The sequence below is a fragment of the Dendrobates tinctorius genome, unplaced genomic scaffold (genome assembly GCF_039654945.1).
Source record: "Dendrobates tinctorius isolate UK_male_01 unplaced genomic scaffold, ASM3965494v1 ptg000011l, whole genome shotgun sequence".
NCBI lineage: Eukaryota > Metazoa > Chordata > Amphibia > Anura > Dendrobatidae > Dendrobates > Dendrobates tinctorius.
Window position 1 is genome coordinate 59,996,461 of NW_027361679.1, and position 18,298 is coordinate 60,014,758.

The 18,298-nt window shown below is 42.3% G+C and overlaps 2 protein-coding genes across 7 annotated transcripts in view; one reads left to right on the forward strand and one right to left on the reverse strand.

Annotated features, from left to right (window-relative positions):
* LOC141047548 (flavin reductase (NADPH)-like) overlaps window positions 1-18,298 on the reverse strand; it is a 263,042-nt gene that overhangs the window by 80,399 nt on the left and 164,345 nt on the right. Inside the window, exons 1-2 of one of the 3 annotated variants that reach the window (XM_073542651.1) lie at window positions 8,822-8,875; window positions 6,721-6,792 (exon numbers count right to left, since the gene is read on the reverse strand). The exons of 1 other annotated variant lie outside the window; for it this stretch is intronic. The gene's annotated coding sequence lies outside the window, so the exon portion shown is untranslated. Of the gene's footprint in view, window positions 1-6,720; window positions 6,793-8,821; window positions 8,892-18,298 lie in introns of those variants that run through there. One more of the 3 variants, XM_073542644.1, reaches the window with a different exon arrangement.
* The window catches only part of LOC141047529 (uncharacterized), a 95,822-nt gene that overhangs the window by 6,304 nt on the left and 71,220 nt on the right, over window positions 1-18,298 (forward strand). The window lies entirely within an intron of this gene.

Genomic DNA, 18,298 nt, shown 5'->3' on the forward strand with positions numbered 1-18,298 from the left:
AACTGATCCCCTTCCCAGAAAATGCGCATTTTATTTCTGCGCGTTTTTTTCCGCGCTTTTTCTGGGAACATTGGAAAAGGCTAAGAAACGCTCAGCAATGCGGAAATTAATGAGCATGCTGCGTTTTTAGCCGCTAAGCGATTCCTGAGCGTTTAAAAACGCATGCATTGGCACAAAAAGCCAAAAACGCATGCAATTTAATGTGAAGCATCTTTTAAGCGTTTCTGCAGCGTCTGAGCCAGCACAAACGCTGCAGAAACACTTAAAAAATGCAACGTGGGCACACAGCCTTATTCTTTGTATATAAACTGTTTTAATGGGGTGAGAACGTTTTAGTATGTGGGCTGCTGGGGTTTGTGTGCCAAGGCTGATTTTCAGTCCCAGTCACGCCCTGCTGCCAAAAGTAACAATACCTTGTTTAAAAACAACAGTATCACTGTGCTTGATTGGCCAGCAAACTCGTCTGACCTTAACCTCATATAGAATCTATGGGGTATTGTCAAGAGTAAAATGAGAGACACCAGACCCACCCAACAATGCAGACGAGCTAAATGCTGCTATCAAAGCAATCTGGGCTTCCATAACACATCAGCAGTGCCACAGGCTGATCGCCTCCATGCTACACCACATTGATGCAGTAACTGATGCCAAAGGAGCCCCAACCAAGTATTGAGGGGATTTACTGAACATACATTTCAGTAGGCCAACATTTTGGATTTTAAAATCTTTTTTTCAATCTGGTGTTATAAAGTATTCTAATTTACTGAGATAATGACTTTTGGGTTTTCCTTGGCTGTAAGCCATAATCATCAACAATAACAGAAATTAACAGAAATAAATACTTGAAATAGATCACTCTGTTTGTAATGACTCTATATAATATATGAGTTTCACTTTTTGTATTGAAAAACTGAAATAAATTAACTTTTGACAATATTCTAATTTTGTGAGAAGCACCTGTATATGGGAAGCATATTCATTGTGTATAATATTTTTGGCAGTATGTATGATTTCATACAAGTACGCACAAATAACATGCCACCAGAAATAGTTTTTATTGTGTAAAACTGCCAAAACATTAAAAAATTATATAAATATGTTCTCGTTCTGACCCAAGAAATAAAGCTGTCTTATCAATTTTACCACATGTGGAGAAACAAAAGACAAAGCAGAAAACAATTCCTGAATTGCTGGTTTTTGTTCATTCTGCCTCCCAAAAATCTGAATATCTATGTAATTGGAGTCTAAGAAATCAGGTATGGTATTAATAGATGCCAAAGCTGGAGGTATATTATACAATGATAATGAATTAAGATCTTTTTTTAATTTTTAAGGTTGCCTTTGTATGTTATCTATTTTATCATCTGGTGGAGGTGTCTTGTCACTCCAAATATAGTGACTCAAGTTTATGTTTAATAGAAGTTCTATATTGTTTTTGAGAGTGGACTAATCTAAGCCATTTGCCAATGTGAATGAATTCTGAATGTAATATGAGCATATGTCGGGAAGACCTAGGCCACCTAGTGATTTTAGGTAGGTAAGTAGTTTGTGTGGCAATCTAGCTTTTTTGAAATTCTATATATACTGAGAGACAATCTTTCTAAGGCCGGGATCGCTCTCGAGTGACGGCGGCAGTGCCAGGTATTAAGATGCGAGACTCGTCCAAGTTTCTCGCATGTGTGATCCTGGCCTAATGGTGTTAAACAATGTTCTGGAGAGATATATGGGAAGCATATTCATTGTGTATAATATTTTTGGCAGTATGTATGATTTCTTACAAGTACGCACAAAAAACATGCCACCAGAAATAGTTTTCATTGTGTAAAACTGCCAAAACATTTAAAAATAATATAAATGTGGTATCGCCGTAACCGTACTGACCCGAGAAATACTGCTGTCTTATCTTCTTTACCACATGTAGAACAACATAAAAAAACAAAACAAAAAACAATTCCTGAATTGCTGTTTTTTGTTTATTCTGCGTCCCAAAAATCTGAATAGAAAGCAATCAAAAAATGTCATGTACCAAAAAATGGTATCACAAAAAAGTCAACTCATCCCGCATAAAACAAAACCTCACATGACTGTCGGCAAAAATATGTAAAAATTATAGCTCTCAAAATATGGTGATGCAAAAACAAGTTTTTGCAAAAAAAAGCCTCTTTTATTGTGACTGCAGCCAAACAGAAAAAAATATATAAATCTGGTATTACCGTAATTAAATCGACCTGAAGAATAAAGTCGTTTAATCAGTCACTTATTCCGCATGAGTAACGGCGTAAAAAATAAAAGAAAACAATTCTTCACCTGCTGTTGATTTTGCTCATTCTGCCTCACAAACATGGCAGTAACATGGCTGTGTTCTGCGGTGAGCGCTTAAATCGTGGTTTCGATGTAAATCTCTGAAATACATGATTCAGACGGAACAACCGGCGGAAGATTCCCTATAATGAGGCAGATGGAGACACTATGGATGCAGTCTCGCCTATGATCAGGCTGTGTCCATCTTTTTATGTGCGCATAAAACCACAGTTGCCACGTAACTGCTGAAGGCAGGAAGGGAGACCGTGGAGAAGCAGGGCTGCAGAGACCGCGTCAGGGGGGTAAGTATAACGATATTCACCTGTCCCGGGTCCATCGCTGCTCACCGCTGTTGCTGCATCCTGTGTCAGTGATGTTTAGGCAGCAGAGGGCGAAGTGACATGGCTAGTGCATGCTGCACCCTCTGCTGGCTGAACAGTCACTGACACAGAAAACGGCAGACAGCGGTGAGCAGCGATGGAACCCGGACAGTTGAATATCTCAGGTACTGGGTCCTAAGCAGGAGAGGTGAGTATGGCATTTTTTTTTTGCAGCAGCATGTGTGCATAATATATGGAGCATCTTATGGGGGCATATTCTATGGAGCAGCATATGGGGGCATATTCTATGGGGCAGCATATTGGGGCATATTCTATGGGGCAGCATGTGGGGGCATGTTCTATGGGGCAGCATATGGGGGCATAGTCTATGGAGCAGCATATGGGGGCATATTCTGTGGGGCAGCATATGGGGGCATATTCTATGGGGTAGCATATGAAGGCATAGTCTATGGAGCAGCATATGGGGGCATATTCTATGGGGAAGCATATGGGGTCATATTCTATGGGGCAGCATAAGAGGGCATATTCTATGAGGCAGCATATGGGGGCATAATCTATGGGGCAGCATATGGGGGCATAGTCTATGGGGAAGCATATGGGGGCATATTCTATGGGGGCATATTCTATGGGGCAGCATATGGGGGCATATTCCATGGGGCAGCATATGGGGCATATTCTATGGAGCAGCATATGGGGGCATGTTCTATGGGGCAGCATATGGGGGCATAGTCTATGGAGCAGCATATGGGGGCATATTCTGTGGGGCAGCATATGGGAGCATATTCTATGGAGCAGCATATTGGGGCATATTCTATGAGGCAGCATATGGGAGCATATTCTATGGAGCAGCATATGGGGGCATATTCTATAGAGCAGCATATGGGGGCATATTCTATGAGGCAGCATATGGGGGCATATTCTATGATGCAGCATATGGGGGCATATTCTATAGAGCAGCATATGGGGGCATATTCTATGAGGCAGCATATGGGGGCATATTCTATGATGCAGCATATGGGGGCATATTCTATGGAGCAACATATGGGGGCATATTCTATGGAACAGCATATGGGGGCATATTCTATGGGGCAGCATATGGGGGCATATTCTATGGAGCAGCATATGGGGGCATATTCTATGGGGCAGCATATGAAGGCATTACCTATGGGGCAGCATATGGGGGCATATTCTATGGGGCAGCATATGGGGGCATATTCTATGGGGCAGCATATGGGGGCATATTCTATGTAGCAGCATATGGGGGCATATTCTATGTAGCAGCATATGGGGGCATATTCTATGTAGCAGCATATGGGGGCATATTCTATGTAGCAGCATATGGGGGCATATTCTATGGAGCAGCATATGGGGGCATATTCTATGGGGCAGCATATGAAGGCATTATCTATGGAGCAGCATGTGGGGAATATTCTATGGGGCAGCATATGGGGGCATATTCTATGGGGCAGAATATGAGGGCATAATCTATGGAGCAGCATATGGAGGCATATTCTATGGGGCAGCATATAGGGGCATATTCTATGGAGCAGCATATGGGGGCATATTCTATGGGGCAGCATATGAAGGCATAATCTATGGAGCAGCATATGGGGGCATATTCTAAGGTGCAGCATATGGGGGCATATTCTATGGAGCAGCATATGGGGGTATATTCTATGGGGCAGCATATGGGGGCATATTCTATGGAGCAGCATATGGGGGCATATTCTATGAGGCAGCATATGGGGGCATATTCTATGGGGCAGCATATGGGGGCATATTCTATGTAGCAGCATATGGGGGCATATTCTATGGGGCAGCATATGGGGGCATATACCATGGGGCAGCATATGGGGGCATATTCTATGGAGCAGCATATGGGTGCATATTCTATGGGGCAGCATATGGGGGCATATTCTATGGAGCAGCATATGGGGACATATTCTATGGGGCAGCATATGGGGGCATATTCTATGAGGCAGCATATGGGGGCATATTCTATGGGGCAGCATATGGGGGCATATTCTATGTAGCAGCATATGGGGGCATATTCTATGGGGCAGCATATGGGGGCATATTCTATGGGGCAGCATATGGGGGCATATTCTATGGGGCAGCATATGGGGGCATATTCTATGTAGCAGCATATGGGGGCATTTTCTATGGGGCAGCATATGGGGGCATATTCTAAGGAGCAGCATATGGGGGCATATTCTATGGAGCAGCATATGGGGGCATATTCTATGGGGCAGCATATGGGGGCATATTCTATGGAGCAGCATATGGGGGCATATTCTATGGGGCAGCATATGGGGGCATATTCTATGAGGCAGCATATGGGGGCATATTCTATGGGGCAGCATATGGGGGCATATTCTATGTAGCAGCATATGGGGGCATATTCTATGGGGCAGCATATGGGGGCATATTCCATGGGGCAGCATATGAAGGCATAATCTATGGAGCAGCATATGGGGGCATATTCTATGGAGCAGCATATGGGGGTATATTCTATGGGGCAGCATATGGGGGAATATTCTATGGAACAGCATATGGGGGCATATTCTATGGGGCAGCATATGGGGGGCATATTCTATGGGGCAGCATATGAAGGCATTATCTATGGAGCAGCATATGGGGGCATATTCTAAGGAGCAGCATATGGGGGCATATTCTAAGGAGCAGCATATGGGGGCATATTCTATGGAGCAGCTTATGGGGGCATATTCTATGGGGCAGCATATGGGGGCCTAATCTATGAAGCAGCATATGGGGGCATTCTATGGGGCAGCATATGGGGGCATATTCTATGGAGCAGCATATGGGGGCATATTCTATGGAGCAACATATGGGGGCATATTCTATGGGGCAGCATATGAGGGCCTAATCTATGAAGCAGCATATTGGGCATTCTATGAGGCAGCATATGGGGGCATATTCTATGGGGAAGCATATAGGGGCATATTCTATGTAGCAGCATATGGGGGCATATTCTATCGGGCAGCATATGAAGGCATAATCTATGGGGCAGCATATTGGGGCATATTCTATGGGGCAGCATATGAGGGCATAATCTATGGAGCAGCATATGGGGGCATATTCTATGGGGCAGCATATGAGGGCATAATCTATGGAGCAGCATATGAGGGCATATTCTATGGAGCAGCATATGAGAGCATAATCTATGGAGCATCATATGGGGCATAATCTATGGAGCATTTTATGGGGACATAATCTATGGAGCATCTTACTGAGGCATAATGTATGGAGCATCTTATTGGGGCATAATCTATGGAGCATCTTATGAGGGCATAATCTATGGAGCATTTTATGGGGCATAATTTATGGAGCATTTTATGGGGGAATAATCTATGGAGCATATTCTATGGAGCACCTTATGGGGCCATAACCTTTATGGAGCATTATATGGAGCATATTATTCTATGGAGCATTTTATGGGGGCATTATTAAGCTTTGTGCAGCATTATATGGGGTGTATTTTGTATGGAGCATCTTATGGGGCCCATCATGAACTGTATGGAGCATTATATGGGGCTCCTGATTCAATATGGATATTCAAAAACATTTAACCTACTGATGTCTCAATAAATGTTACTTTTATTGGTATCTATTTATATTTTTCAAATTTACCAGTAGCTGCTGCATTTTCCACCCTAAGCTTATACATGAGTCAATAAGTTTTCCCAGTTTTTTGTGGAAAATTAGGGGGGTCGGCTTATACACGAGTATATACGGTAATTAAAATACCATATATGTGAAATAAAAATTTATAATGCTAGATGCTACAAAAATCATACAGATCAAAGGAGGCCACATCACATGTATTATACCCAGCTTAGGGTCTACAACATGTCCACAAAGTATAAATCTTTGAATAATAAATTGCTGCTAGTGAAAGTGCATATAGTGCAATGGGCTGCCATATAGGTCATAGGGTATAGTGATGGCACTCCCACCGCCCCAACGCACGTTTTGTTACGTAACTTGTTCAGCTGCCGCCTCCTGAGGAAGTTACATAACGAAATGTGCGACTTGCATTTGAGGTTGTAATAGTTACCTCTAACTTCCAATCAGTCAGATGTTGCAGTCACAAGATGGTGAGGTGGGACCAGAAGGATGCTGGAAAGTGCTGAAGATAGGCGGTGGTAAGTACATTACTAGGTGCAGGGATCTTGCAATAATAAAAAAAAATGGAGTGGTACTTTGCAGAATGTAGGTATTATGTCCATCCTCAAAAAGACCTCCCCTGATCCATCCTCTGTGTCTAGCTATCGCCAGATATCTCTTCTCCCTTATGTCTGAAAACTACTGGAACAGCAGGTCCATCTTGAACTGTCCTCCCATCTCTCCTCCTGCTCCCTCTTTGCTTACAATCAGGCTTCCGACTGCATCACTCAACTGAAACTGCCCTAACTAAAATCACCAATGACCTACTAACCGCCAAGAGCTTGCGACACTACCCTGTCCTCCTCCTGGACCTGTCTTCTGCCTTTGACACTGTGGACCATTCCATCCTGCTCCGGATTCTCTCATCTCTGGGCATCACAGACGTGACCCTATCCTTGATTTCATCATATCTAACAGACCGAACATTCAGTGTCTCTCCCACACCACTTCCTCACCTCGCCCCCTCTCTGTCGGTGTTCCTCAATGCTCAGTTCTAGGACCCCTACTCTTCTCCATCTACACCTTTGGCATGGGACAAGTCATAGAATCCCACAGTTTGCAGTATCATCTCTATGCCGATGACATGCAGACTTACCTATCTGGACCTGACCTCACCTCCTTACTGACCAAAATCCCACAATGTCTGTCCGCTATTTCAGCTTTCTTCTCTGCTCGCTTTCTAAAACTGAACATGGCCAAAAAAGAATTCATAAACTTTCCCCATCTCACTCTACCCCTCCACCAGACATCAATGTCTGCTCACTTTCCCCAGTCCCGCATGCTCGGTGCCTCGGGGTGATCCTCGACTCTGCCATCTCTTTCAAGCCACATATCCAAACCCTAGCCTCCTCCTGCCATCTCAAACTCAAAAATATTTCCCAGATCTGTGCATTCCTTGACCATGACACCACAAAAACACTAGTGCATGCCCTTATCATCTCCCGCCTCAACTACTGCAACCTCCTACTCTCTGGCCTCCCCTCTAGCACTCTGGCACCACTCCAATCCATCCTACATTCTGCTGCCAGACTAATCCACCTGTCACCCCGTTATTCCCCAGCCTCTCCCCTATGCCAAGCCCTTCATTGGCTTCCTATCGTCCAGAGGCTTAAGTTCAAAACCTTAACTATGACATACAAAGCCATCCACAACCTGTCTCCATACATCTGTGATATAGTCTCCCAGTACTTACCCACATGCAACCATCGATCCTCTCAAGATCTCCTCTACTCTCCTCTTATCTCTTCTTCCCACAACCGCATACAAGACTTCCCTCATACTCTGGAATTCTCTACCCCAACACATCAGACTCTCGCCTACCATGAAAACATTCAAAAAGAACCTAAAGACCCACCTCTTCCGACAAGCCTATAACTTGCAATTATCCTCAGTCTACTGAACCACCGCACAACCAGCTCTACTCTCTCCTAGTGCATCCTCGCCCATCCTCTGTAGACTGTGAGCCCTTGCGGGCAGGGTCCTCTCTCCTTCTGTACTTATGTGTGTCTTATATTGCTCATGTTTATTGTACTTGTCTATATTTGCCCCTTTTCACAAGTAAAGCGCCATGGAATAAATGGCGCTATAAAAATGTATAATAATAATAATAATAATAATAATAATGTACAGATTTAGAATGTGTCCACTAGATGGTGCTGTAAACCATTAAACATGGGTGCGGTGCAGGCATCTCTCAGTAGTATGCTGGTTCCTGTATATTTTATATACTTGTTTTGCTTTTCAGCAGTGAGCTTACGACATTGATGTTATCATCCTGTATAAACCCCACTATTGTGTACCAAAGAGTATATAATAAAACAAAAATCCCCACTTAGTGTGCATAGTGTAGCATTGACTATGACATTTGTAAATTATTGATTTGACATCAGAGGCTTCTTCGTTTATCTTGTAAGCTTCCCCCCCCATACATTTACTCTCCCATGTAACACAGACTGTCATGAGAGACAGCTGGATAAATAGAGAAAACTTACCAGAGCAGGCTCGTCGACACCTACTGAATGGACTGTGGTGTTTAGTGTGTTTGTATATGGTCATGGTGATGCAATCTTTAAAGGGGAGGTCTTATTACACAACCATGTTAGAAGTGTCATGTTACATTCTGTATCTCCAGACTTTGCACACAGTTAGACATATTCCTGCTGCCTGGCGTTTAGCTATAAATTGGAAGTACTAGATTGTGGAGAGGATCTGCACTATAAGGCCACATGCACACGTTCAGTAATTGGTGAGTTTTTTACCTCAGTATTTGTAAGCCAAAACCAGGAGGGGAACAATCAGAGGAAAAGTACAATAGAAACACGTCACCACTTCTGGATTTATCACCCTCTCCTGGTTTTGGCTTACAGATACTGAGGTAAAAAAACCTCACCATATACTGAATGTGTGAACACTGAGTTTTTGCTGAATTTAACACTGTCGAAAGCGCAAAATCTTACAGTTCCAGAAAAATGGAAGGGATTTCTAGAAATTTCTTGCCCACTATGCTTCTGAGCTGCGGTGTGTTTCAAATCCGCAGTGTGTCAATTTCTCTTACGCTGAGTTTTATGAGCTGATTTTTCTCTTAGGCCGATATCACACTTGCGAGAAACTCACACGTCAATACCCGGCACTGCCGCCGGCACTCGGATCGGAGCGTTCATCTGCATGTCCTATTGTGCAGCTGAACGCAGTGCTGAGTATTGAAGTGCAAGAGTCGTGTGAGTTTCTCGCAATTGTGACACCGGCCTTAGGCCGGTGTCACACTAAATGCATGGAAAATCGGTCTGAGTCTCACTGCCGAGAGTCGCACGAGTGTTCTCAATATGGTCATCTGTGTATAATGCGTTTGCAATGCGATGATTCGATTTTCTCCCATCCATGTATCCATATGGCATCCGTATGACATGCATATGTCTTTACATTTCTCACTGGTGAAACATAAAATTCATCCTCACCCACAATTACTTTGAATTTGACAACAGGATCTATCTACAGGAGACTGGCACAGCTATGGGAAGTAAAATGTCTCCACAGTATGCAATTCTTTTCATGGCCAAGCTTGAAAGCGACTTTTTGTCCTCATGCCCCATCAGGCCCCTGGCCTACTACCGCTTCATTGATGATATTTTAATCATCTGGACGGAGTCTGAGCAACAGCTAAAGACGTTCCACGAACAGTTTAATCAATTTCATCCCACCATCAATTTAACACTCAACTACTCCAGTACTGAGATTAATTTTTTGGAAACCATCATTAAGCTAAAAAACAATGAAATAGAGACATCCCTGTATCAGAAGCCAGTCGACCGTCCAACATACCTTAAATGGGACAGTTTCCATTCAAAACACATAAAGAACTCTATTATCTATAGCCAAGCCATCAGATACAATCGTATATGTTCCAACCCCATGGATAGAGACAAACACCTTGGTTGCCTCAAAAAGACCTTTTTGAATCAGGGTTACCATCCAAGAACAAATGAAAACCAAATTACAAGAGCCACCAGATTGTCAAGGAATCACCTACTACATTACAAAGCTAAAGAAGAAAATAACCGAGTGCCTCTAGTAGTCACCTACAACCCAAATCTGGAGGTGCTAAGGGGAGCTGCATGGAAATTACAACCTTTACTACAAAAAGATGCCCGATTAAAATCCATTTTTCCAGACCCCCCACTGCTGTGTTTTAGGCAGCCCCCAAACTTAAGAAGCTACAGGAACCTTTCCTTGCAACCAGAAAAAATGTAAAACCTGTCCATTTATAATGACCACGGACAAGATAAAGATCCCCAACTCACATCGGGACTACAAGATCCCAGGTACTTTCACCTGCATTACATCTAATGTGGTGTACTTAATTATTTGTACTAAATGTCCAACTGGGGGTCTGTATGTGGGGGAGACAGGGCAAAAGCTTAGAACAAGGACGAATGCTCATCGTCACACAATAAGAGAAAAAAGAATGGATCTACCTGTGGCAAAACATTTCTGTATCCCTGATCACAGCAACGTGGATATGAAATTACTGGTATTGAAAGGTAACTTCACATCTCAGAGAGAGAGACGAGTTTGGGAGTACAAATTTATGACGAACTTTGACACTCTCAGTGCTGGAATGAATGTGTCACATGGATTTATGTCTTTTTACATCAACTAAGGAATTTCCTTTTAAAACCTCGTTGGGGCATCACAACACTGAACTAGACCCCAATCAGAGAACCATAAAACATCCGGACTCCTTATCTATGAACTGGTCCAATGTTTATATTTATGTTTCTCCCTCTCCCATATTGATAGTTCTGCTTCACGTCACTTGTCTTATCTATTGCATTTTTTCTATGCTGTATTGTGCATAAATATGTGACTTCAGATTTTGTATTAGTCTAGCCTGATGAAGAGACCTGAGTAGTCTAGAAAGCTTGCAATGTGTTACCATCTTTTCAGTTAGCCATTAAAAGGTATCAACTACTGAGGACTCTCAATCCTGAATATTTTTCTATCTACTGGCTAACACGGTACAAAGATATACATCTTTCCTGACTTTCCCCATTGATTTAAATGGCTCAATGGGCTGAAATGAATAAACAAATAATCAAAGAACCTATATTTGGCAGCCCCCCTGAAGCGCAGATGTAAGTGAGTGGTTCCATTGTTAACAGAGACCCTAGCTTAATTTTTTATGGGTATTGGGTTTCTGTTATGTCTTGGTTATTAAGAGTTAATCTCTTCATATGAGGCAAGGTCAAGCAGTAAGCTGTGGAGTCCACGAGCCGGTTATTTCCAGTTTTAGCCTGTGGTTTTTGATTGGTTGCTTTGAAAAAGTGCAGGAAGAGAAAAGGTATAAAAATATGAGGTGCTGACAGTTATCTCATCATCCTGTCAGAAGAACAAAGATCCCACCCTCCCTTCACCTTTTTAATGTTTATCTCCTTTGTCGTGTTGTTTTATTTGAGGGAAAATCACCCAGTTTTCTGGGTGCATTGGTTTAGTTTTATGATTAATTTATTGGTCTATTGGTTATTAATTTATTAAATGTTTGTGGGGGATTTCTACAGTTTAAGCACATCAGCGGCTCTGCAAACGTAACATGACGTCCACAGACCATCCCTCAAGTCGGCATTTCAAAACGTCACTACTTCCCTTCCGAGCCCCGACGTGTGCCCAAACAGTGGTTCCTCCCCACATATGTGGTACCAGCGTACTCAGGACAAACTGGCCAAAAATGTTTAGGGTCAAATTTTTTCTGTTACCCATGTGAAAATAAAAAATTGCGGGGCAAAAAAATCATTTTTTGAGGAAAAAAATGATTTTTTATTTTCACGGCTCTGCATTATAAACTTTTGTGAAGCCCTTGGGGGTTCAAAGTGCTCACTACACATCTAGATAAGCTCCTTGGGGGGTCTAGTTTCCAAAATGGGGTCACTTGTGGGGGTACTCCAATGTTTAGGCACACAGGGGCTCTCCAAACCCGACATGGTGTCTGCTAACGATTGGAACTAATTTGCCATTCAGAAGTCAAATGGCGCTCCTTCCCTTCTGGGCACTGCCATGCGCCCAAACAGTAGTTTATGACCACATATGAGGTATCGGTGTACTCAGGTGAAATTGCCCAACAAATTTTAGGATCCATTTTATCCTGTTACTCATGTGAAAATGAAAAAATTGAGGCTAAAATAAAATTTTTGTGAAAAAAAAAAGTACTTTTTTTTTTTTTACAGATCAATTTGTGAAGCACCTGAGGGTTTAAAGTGCTCACTGTGCATCTAGACAAGTTCCATGGGGGGTCTAGCTTCCAAAATGGGGTCACTTGTGGGGGTGCTCCAATGTTTAGGCTCACAAATGTGACATGGCAACTGCTAACAATTGGAACTAATTTTCCATTCAAAAAGTCAAATGGTAGTCCTTCCCTTCTATGCCCTGCCGTGCGCCCAAACAGTAGTTTTGATGCTAAAAAAAAATTTTAGTTGGAAAAATTAAAATGTCCATTTTTTCCTTTCACTGTTGCTTTAGTTCCTGTGAAGCACCTGAAGGGTTAATAATCTTCTTGAATGTAGTTTTGAGTAGCTTGAGGGGTGCAGTTTTTAGAATGGTGTCACTTTTGGGTAATTTCTGCCATATAGACCCCTCAAAGTGACTTCAAATGTGATGTGGTCCCTAAAAAAAAAAATGGTTTTGTAGATTTTGTTGTAAAAATGAGAAATCGCTGGTCAGCTTTTAACCCTTATAACTTCCTAATAAAAAAAATTTTTGTTCCAAAATTGTGGTAATGTAAAGCAGACATGTTGGAAATGTTATTTATTAAGTATTTTTTGTGACACATCTCTCTGATTTAAGGGCATAAAAATTAAAAGTTTGAAAATTGCAAAATTTTAAAAATTTTCACCATATTTCTGTTTTTTTCATAAATAAATGCATCATATTGAAGAAATTTTACTACTAACATGAAGTACAATCTGTCACAAAAAAACACTCTCAGAATCAGTGGGATCCGTTGAAGTGTTCCAGAGTTATAAGTACATAAATTGACAGTGGTCTAAAATCAAAATTAAGGCCTGGTCATTAACCTACAAAGTGGCTTGGTCCTTAAGGGGTTTAAGTGCGAGACATGTTTACACATTATTTTGTCAAAAATCTTGGCACTCAATATGTGAAATATTCAGACACTTTTATTTTGTGCATCCAGACAGAAAGGTTTAAACGTTTTCGGTCCAGCATAGGACTTTCATCAGAAAAATCTCGTTTACTGAAATGAATAAATCCTTGCAATGGTAGCCAAAAGAAGGACAAAGTAGAGAATCTGGATGGCCAGTGGAAATGTTAAATGGCTGGCGTCTGGAAAGCGTATGTGGACTGAGCCGTCCAAAATTAGAACAGGCAGCTGTACAGCGTAGGGCTTCAGAAAAGGGACCTCTAGGGTCACTAAAATAAGGAGTGAAGACAGCGCTGATAGCAGTGGGTATGTGACCTCTAAAATTGAATTGCGCTGGTGAAGCCCTGGTCTGTGGTCTGGCTGCCCTGTGTGGAAGACTGATATTTGGTGGCAGACCACAGCGTCCTAGAGGTCCCTTTTCTGAAGCCCTACGCTGTACAGCTGCCTGTTCTAATTTTGGACGGCTCAGTCCACATACGCTTTCCAGACGCCAGCCATTTAACATTTCCACTGGCCATCCAGATTCTCTACTTTGTCCTTCTTTTGGCTACCATTGCAAGGATTTATTCATTTCAGTAAACGAGATTTTTCTGATGAAGGTCTTATGCTGGACTGAAAACGTTTAAACCTTTCTGTCTGGATGCACAAAATAAAAGTGTCTGAATATTTCACATATTGAGTGCCAAGATTTTTGTCATTTTTGATTGATGGGTTGGATACCCGACTTGAGCACCAACAACCAAACTATTCCTGAGTGCCGTGCTCTCTTTATAGGATACACATTATTTTGTACCACCAGAAGGATATACTCCATGGCAAGACAATGCTGTGTCTATGTTATAATAGCCTTTGTTGTTTTAATCTAATTACCCATCTACAGTGGGGCAAAAAAGTATTTTGTCAGTCAGCAATAGTGCAAGTTCCATCACTTAAAAAGATGAGAGGCGTCTGTAATTTACATCATAGGTAGACCTCAACTATGGGAGACAAACTGAGAAAAAAAAATCCAGAAAATCACATTGTCTGTTTTTTTTTCATTTTATTTGCATATTATGGTGGAAAATAAGTATTTGGTCAGAAACAAGCAATCAAGATTTCTGGCTCTCTCAGACCTGTAACTTCTTCTTTAAGAGTCTCCTCTTTCCTCCACTCATTACCTGTAGTAATGGCACCTGTTTAAACTTGTTATCAGTATAAAAAGACACCTGTGCACACCCTCAAACAGTCTGACTCCAAACTCCACTATGGTGAAGACCAAAGAGCTGTCAAAGGACACCAGAAACAAAATTGTAGCCCTGCACCAGGCTGGGAAGACTGAATCTGCAATAGCCAACCAGCTTGGAGTGAAGAAATCAACTGTGGGAGCAATAATTAGAAAATGGAAGACATACAAGACCACTGATAATCTCCCTCGATCTGGTGCTCCACGCAAAATCCCACCCCGTGGGGTCGGAATGATCACAAGAACGGTGAGCAAAAATCCCAGAACCACGCGGGGGGACCTAGTGAATGAACTGCAGAGAGCTGGGACCAATGTAACAAGGCCTACCATAAGTAACACACTACGCCACCATGGACTCAGATCCTGCAGTGCCAGATGTGTCCCACTGCTTAAGCCTGTACATGTCCGGGCCCGTCTGAAGTTTGCTAGAGAGCATTTGGATGATCCAGAGGAGTTTTGGGAGAATGTCCTATGGTCTGATGAAACCAAACTGGAACTGTTTGGTAGAAACACAACTTGTCGTGTTTGGAGGAAAAAGAATACTGAGTTGCATCCATCAAACACCATACCTACTGTAAAGCATGGTGGTGGAAACATCATGCTTTGGGGCTGTTTCTCTGCAAAGGGGCCAGGACGACTGATCCGGGTACATGAAAGAATGAAAGGGGCCATGTATCGTGAGATTTTGAGTGCAAACCTCCTTCCATCAGCAAGGGCATTGAAGATGAAACGTGGCTGGGTCTTTCAACATGACAATGATCCAAAGCACACCGCCAGGGCAACGAAGGAGTGGCTTCGTAAGAAGCATTTCAAGGTCCTGGAGTGGCCTAGCCAGTCTCCAGATCTCAACCCTATAGAAAACCTTTGGAGGGAGTTGAAAGTCCGTGTTGCCAAGCGAAAAGTCAAAAACATCACTGCTTTAGAGAAGATCTGCATGGAGGAATGGGCCAACATACCAACAACAGTGTGTGGCAACCTTGTGAAGACTTACAGAAAACGTTTGACCTCTGTCATTGCCAACAAAGGATATATCACAAAGTATTGAGATGAAATTTTGTTTCTGACCAAATACTTATTTTCCACCATAATATGCAAATAAAATGAAAAAAAAACAGACAATGTGATTTTCTGGATTTTTTTTTCTCAGTTTGTCTCCCATAGTTGAGGTCTACCTATGATGTAAATTACAGACGCCTCTCATCTTTTTAAGTGGTGGAACTTGCACTATTGCTGACTGACTAAATACTTTTTTGCCCCACTGTATTAGCAAAAAAACTGTACGATGTCATAAAGAAACAGAAAATCAGAAATATCAACTATATGTTGTTCAAAACATAAAGCACATTGAAATAACAGGTTTATTTAGTTCCAGTGCATTTGGCAAAAAAATACATATTCAAATTATATGGCAACTACTATTCCAGGGGTCATGAAACTTGTAAACAACAACTTTAGCCATTAAAATACACTTTTTTTGGTATGAAGGTGGAGGTGATTGTGGGAGGCCAGCATGAGTGGTTTGTGAATTTTGGGGTCCTACCTGATTGGGACCCTGAGAAGTGGATGAGCCTGGATTCTGGACCAATGGAGGGCCCTGTTAGGGTACATGGTACTGGCTACTTGGGTTGGGTAATGATATCCATACTCATGTTTATTTGTGTTTGACATTTAGGTAACCCCCCCCCCCAGAATGGCCATATCGAATATACCCATATTGTATGTTCAAGTGGCCATATTGGGCAGGTACAGCTGGATTGGAGAAGTGCACATGTTGTTGGTGTTCGTTTGGGTTTTGATGTAGCTGAGGTGATGGAATCCGTAGTGGAGGTGGTTCTGGGAGTGCTATTAGCTGGTCATCATGGCTTCCAGGATGATCATTTAACTTTTTTCACAAAAAAAATACTTCAGGTTCAATTTTTTTTATTTTACCAAGGGTAACAGGAGAAATTGGACTGCAAACCTTATTGTGCAATTTTTTCTGAGTATGCTGATACCTGTTATGTGGGGGGGAACCACGGTTTCGGCGCATGGCGGAGCTCGGAAGGGAAGGAGCGCCGTTTGACTTTTTCAATGCAAAATTGGCTGAAATTCAGATCGGACGCCATGTCGCGTTTGGACAGCCCCTGATGTACCTAAACAGTGGAAACTCCCTACAAGTGACCCCATTTTGGAAACTAGACCCCCCAAGTAACTTATCTAGATATGTGGTGAGAACTTTGAACCCACAAGGGCTTCACAGAAGTTTATAACGTACAGCGGTACAATTAAAAAATCATATTTTTTCCACAAAAATTATCTTTTCACCCCCAATTTCTATTTTCCCAATGGTAAAAGGACCCTAAAAGTTATTGTGCAATTTGTCCTGAGTACGCTGATACCCCACATGTGGGGGTAAACCACTATTTGGGCGCATGGCAGAGCTCGGAAGGGAAGCAGCGCCATTTGACGTTTTTGGCTGGAATTGAGATCAGACACCATGTTGCGATTGGAAAACCCCTGATGTACCAAAACAGTGGAAACCCCCCACAAATGACACCATTTCGGAAACTAGACCCCCCCAAGGAACTTATCTAGATGTGTGGTGAGAACTTTGAACCCCCAAGGGCTTCACAGAAGTTTATAATGCATGGGCGTGAAAATAAAAAAATCGTATTTTTTCCACAAACATGATCTTTTAGTCACCAATTTTTTTATTTTCCCAATGGTACCAGGAGAAATTGGACCCCAAAAATTGTTGTCCAACTTGTCCTGAGCACGCTGATACCTCATGTGTGGGAGAAAACTACTGTATGGACACACGTCGGGGCTCGGAAGGGAAGTAGTGACGTTTTGGAATGCAGACTTTGATGGAATGGTCTGCGGGTGTCATGTTGCTTTTGGAGAGCCCCTGATGTACCTAAACTATTGAAACTCCCCATAAGTGACCCCATTTTGTAAACTAGACCCCCCACGGAACTTATCTAGATGTGTGGTGAGCACTTTGAACCCCCGAGTGATTCACAGAAGTTTATAATGCCCGGGTATGAAAATAAAAAAATCATTTTTTTCCACAAAAATATTTTTGCCCCCAATTTTTTATTTTCCTAAGGGTAACAGGAGAAATTGGACCCCAAAAGTTGTTTTGCAATTTGTCCTGAGTAGGCTGATACCCTATATGTGGGGGTCAAACACTGTTCGGGCGCATGGCAGAGCTTGGAAGGGAAGGAGCACCATTTGACTTTTTCAATGCAGAATTGGCCGGAATTGAGATCCGACGCCATGTTGCATTTGGAGAGCACCTGATGTGCCCAAACAGTGGAAACCCCCAATTCTAACTCCAACCCTAACCCCAACACACCCCTAACCCTAATCTCAGCCCTAACTCTAGCCTAAACCCTAGCCCCAACCCTAGCCCTAACCCTAATGGGAAAATGGAAATAAATACATTTTCTTTTAATTTTATTTTTCCCTAACTAAGGGGGTGATAACGGGGGGGTAGATTTACTATTTATGACGGTTTTTATATTTGGCAGCTGTCATAGGCTAAAAGACGCTTTTTATTGTAAAAATAGTTTTTGCATCACCACATATTGAGAGCTATAATTTTTCCGTATTTTG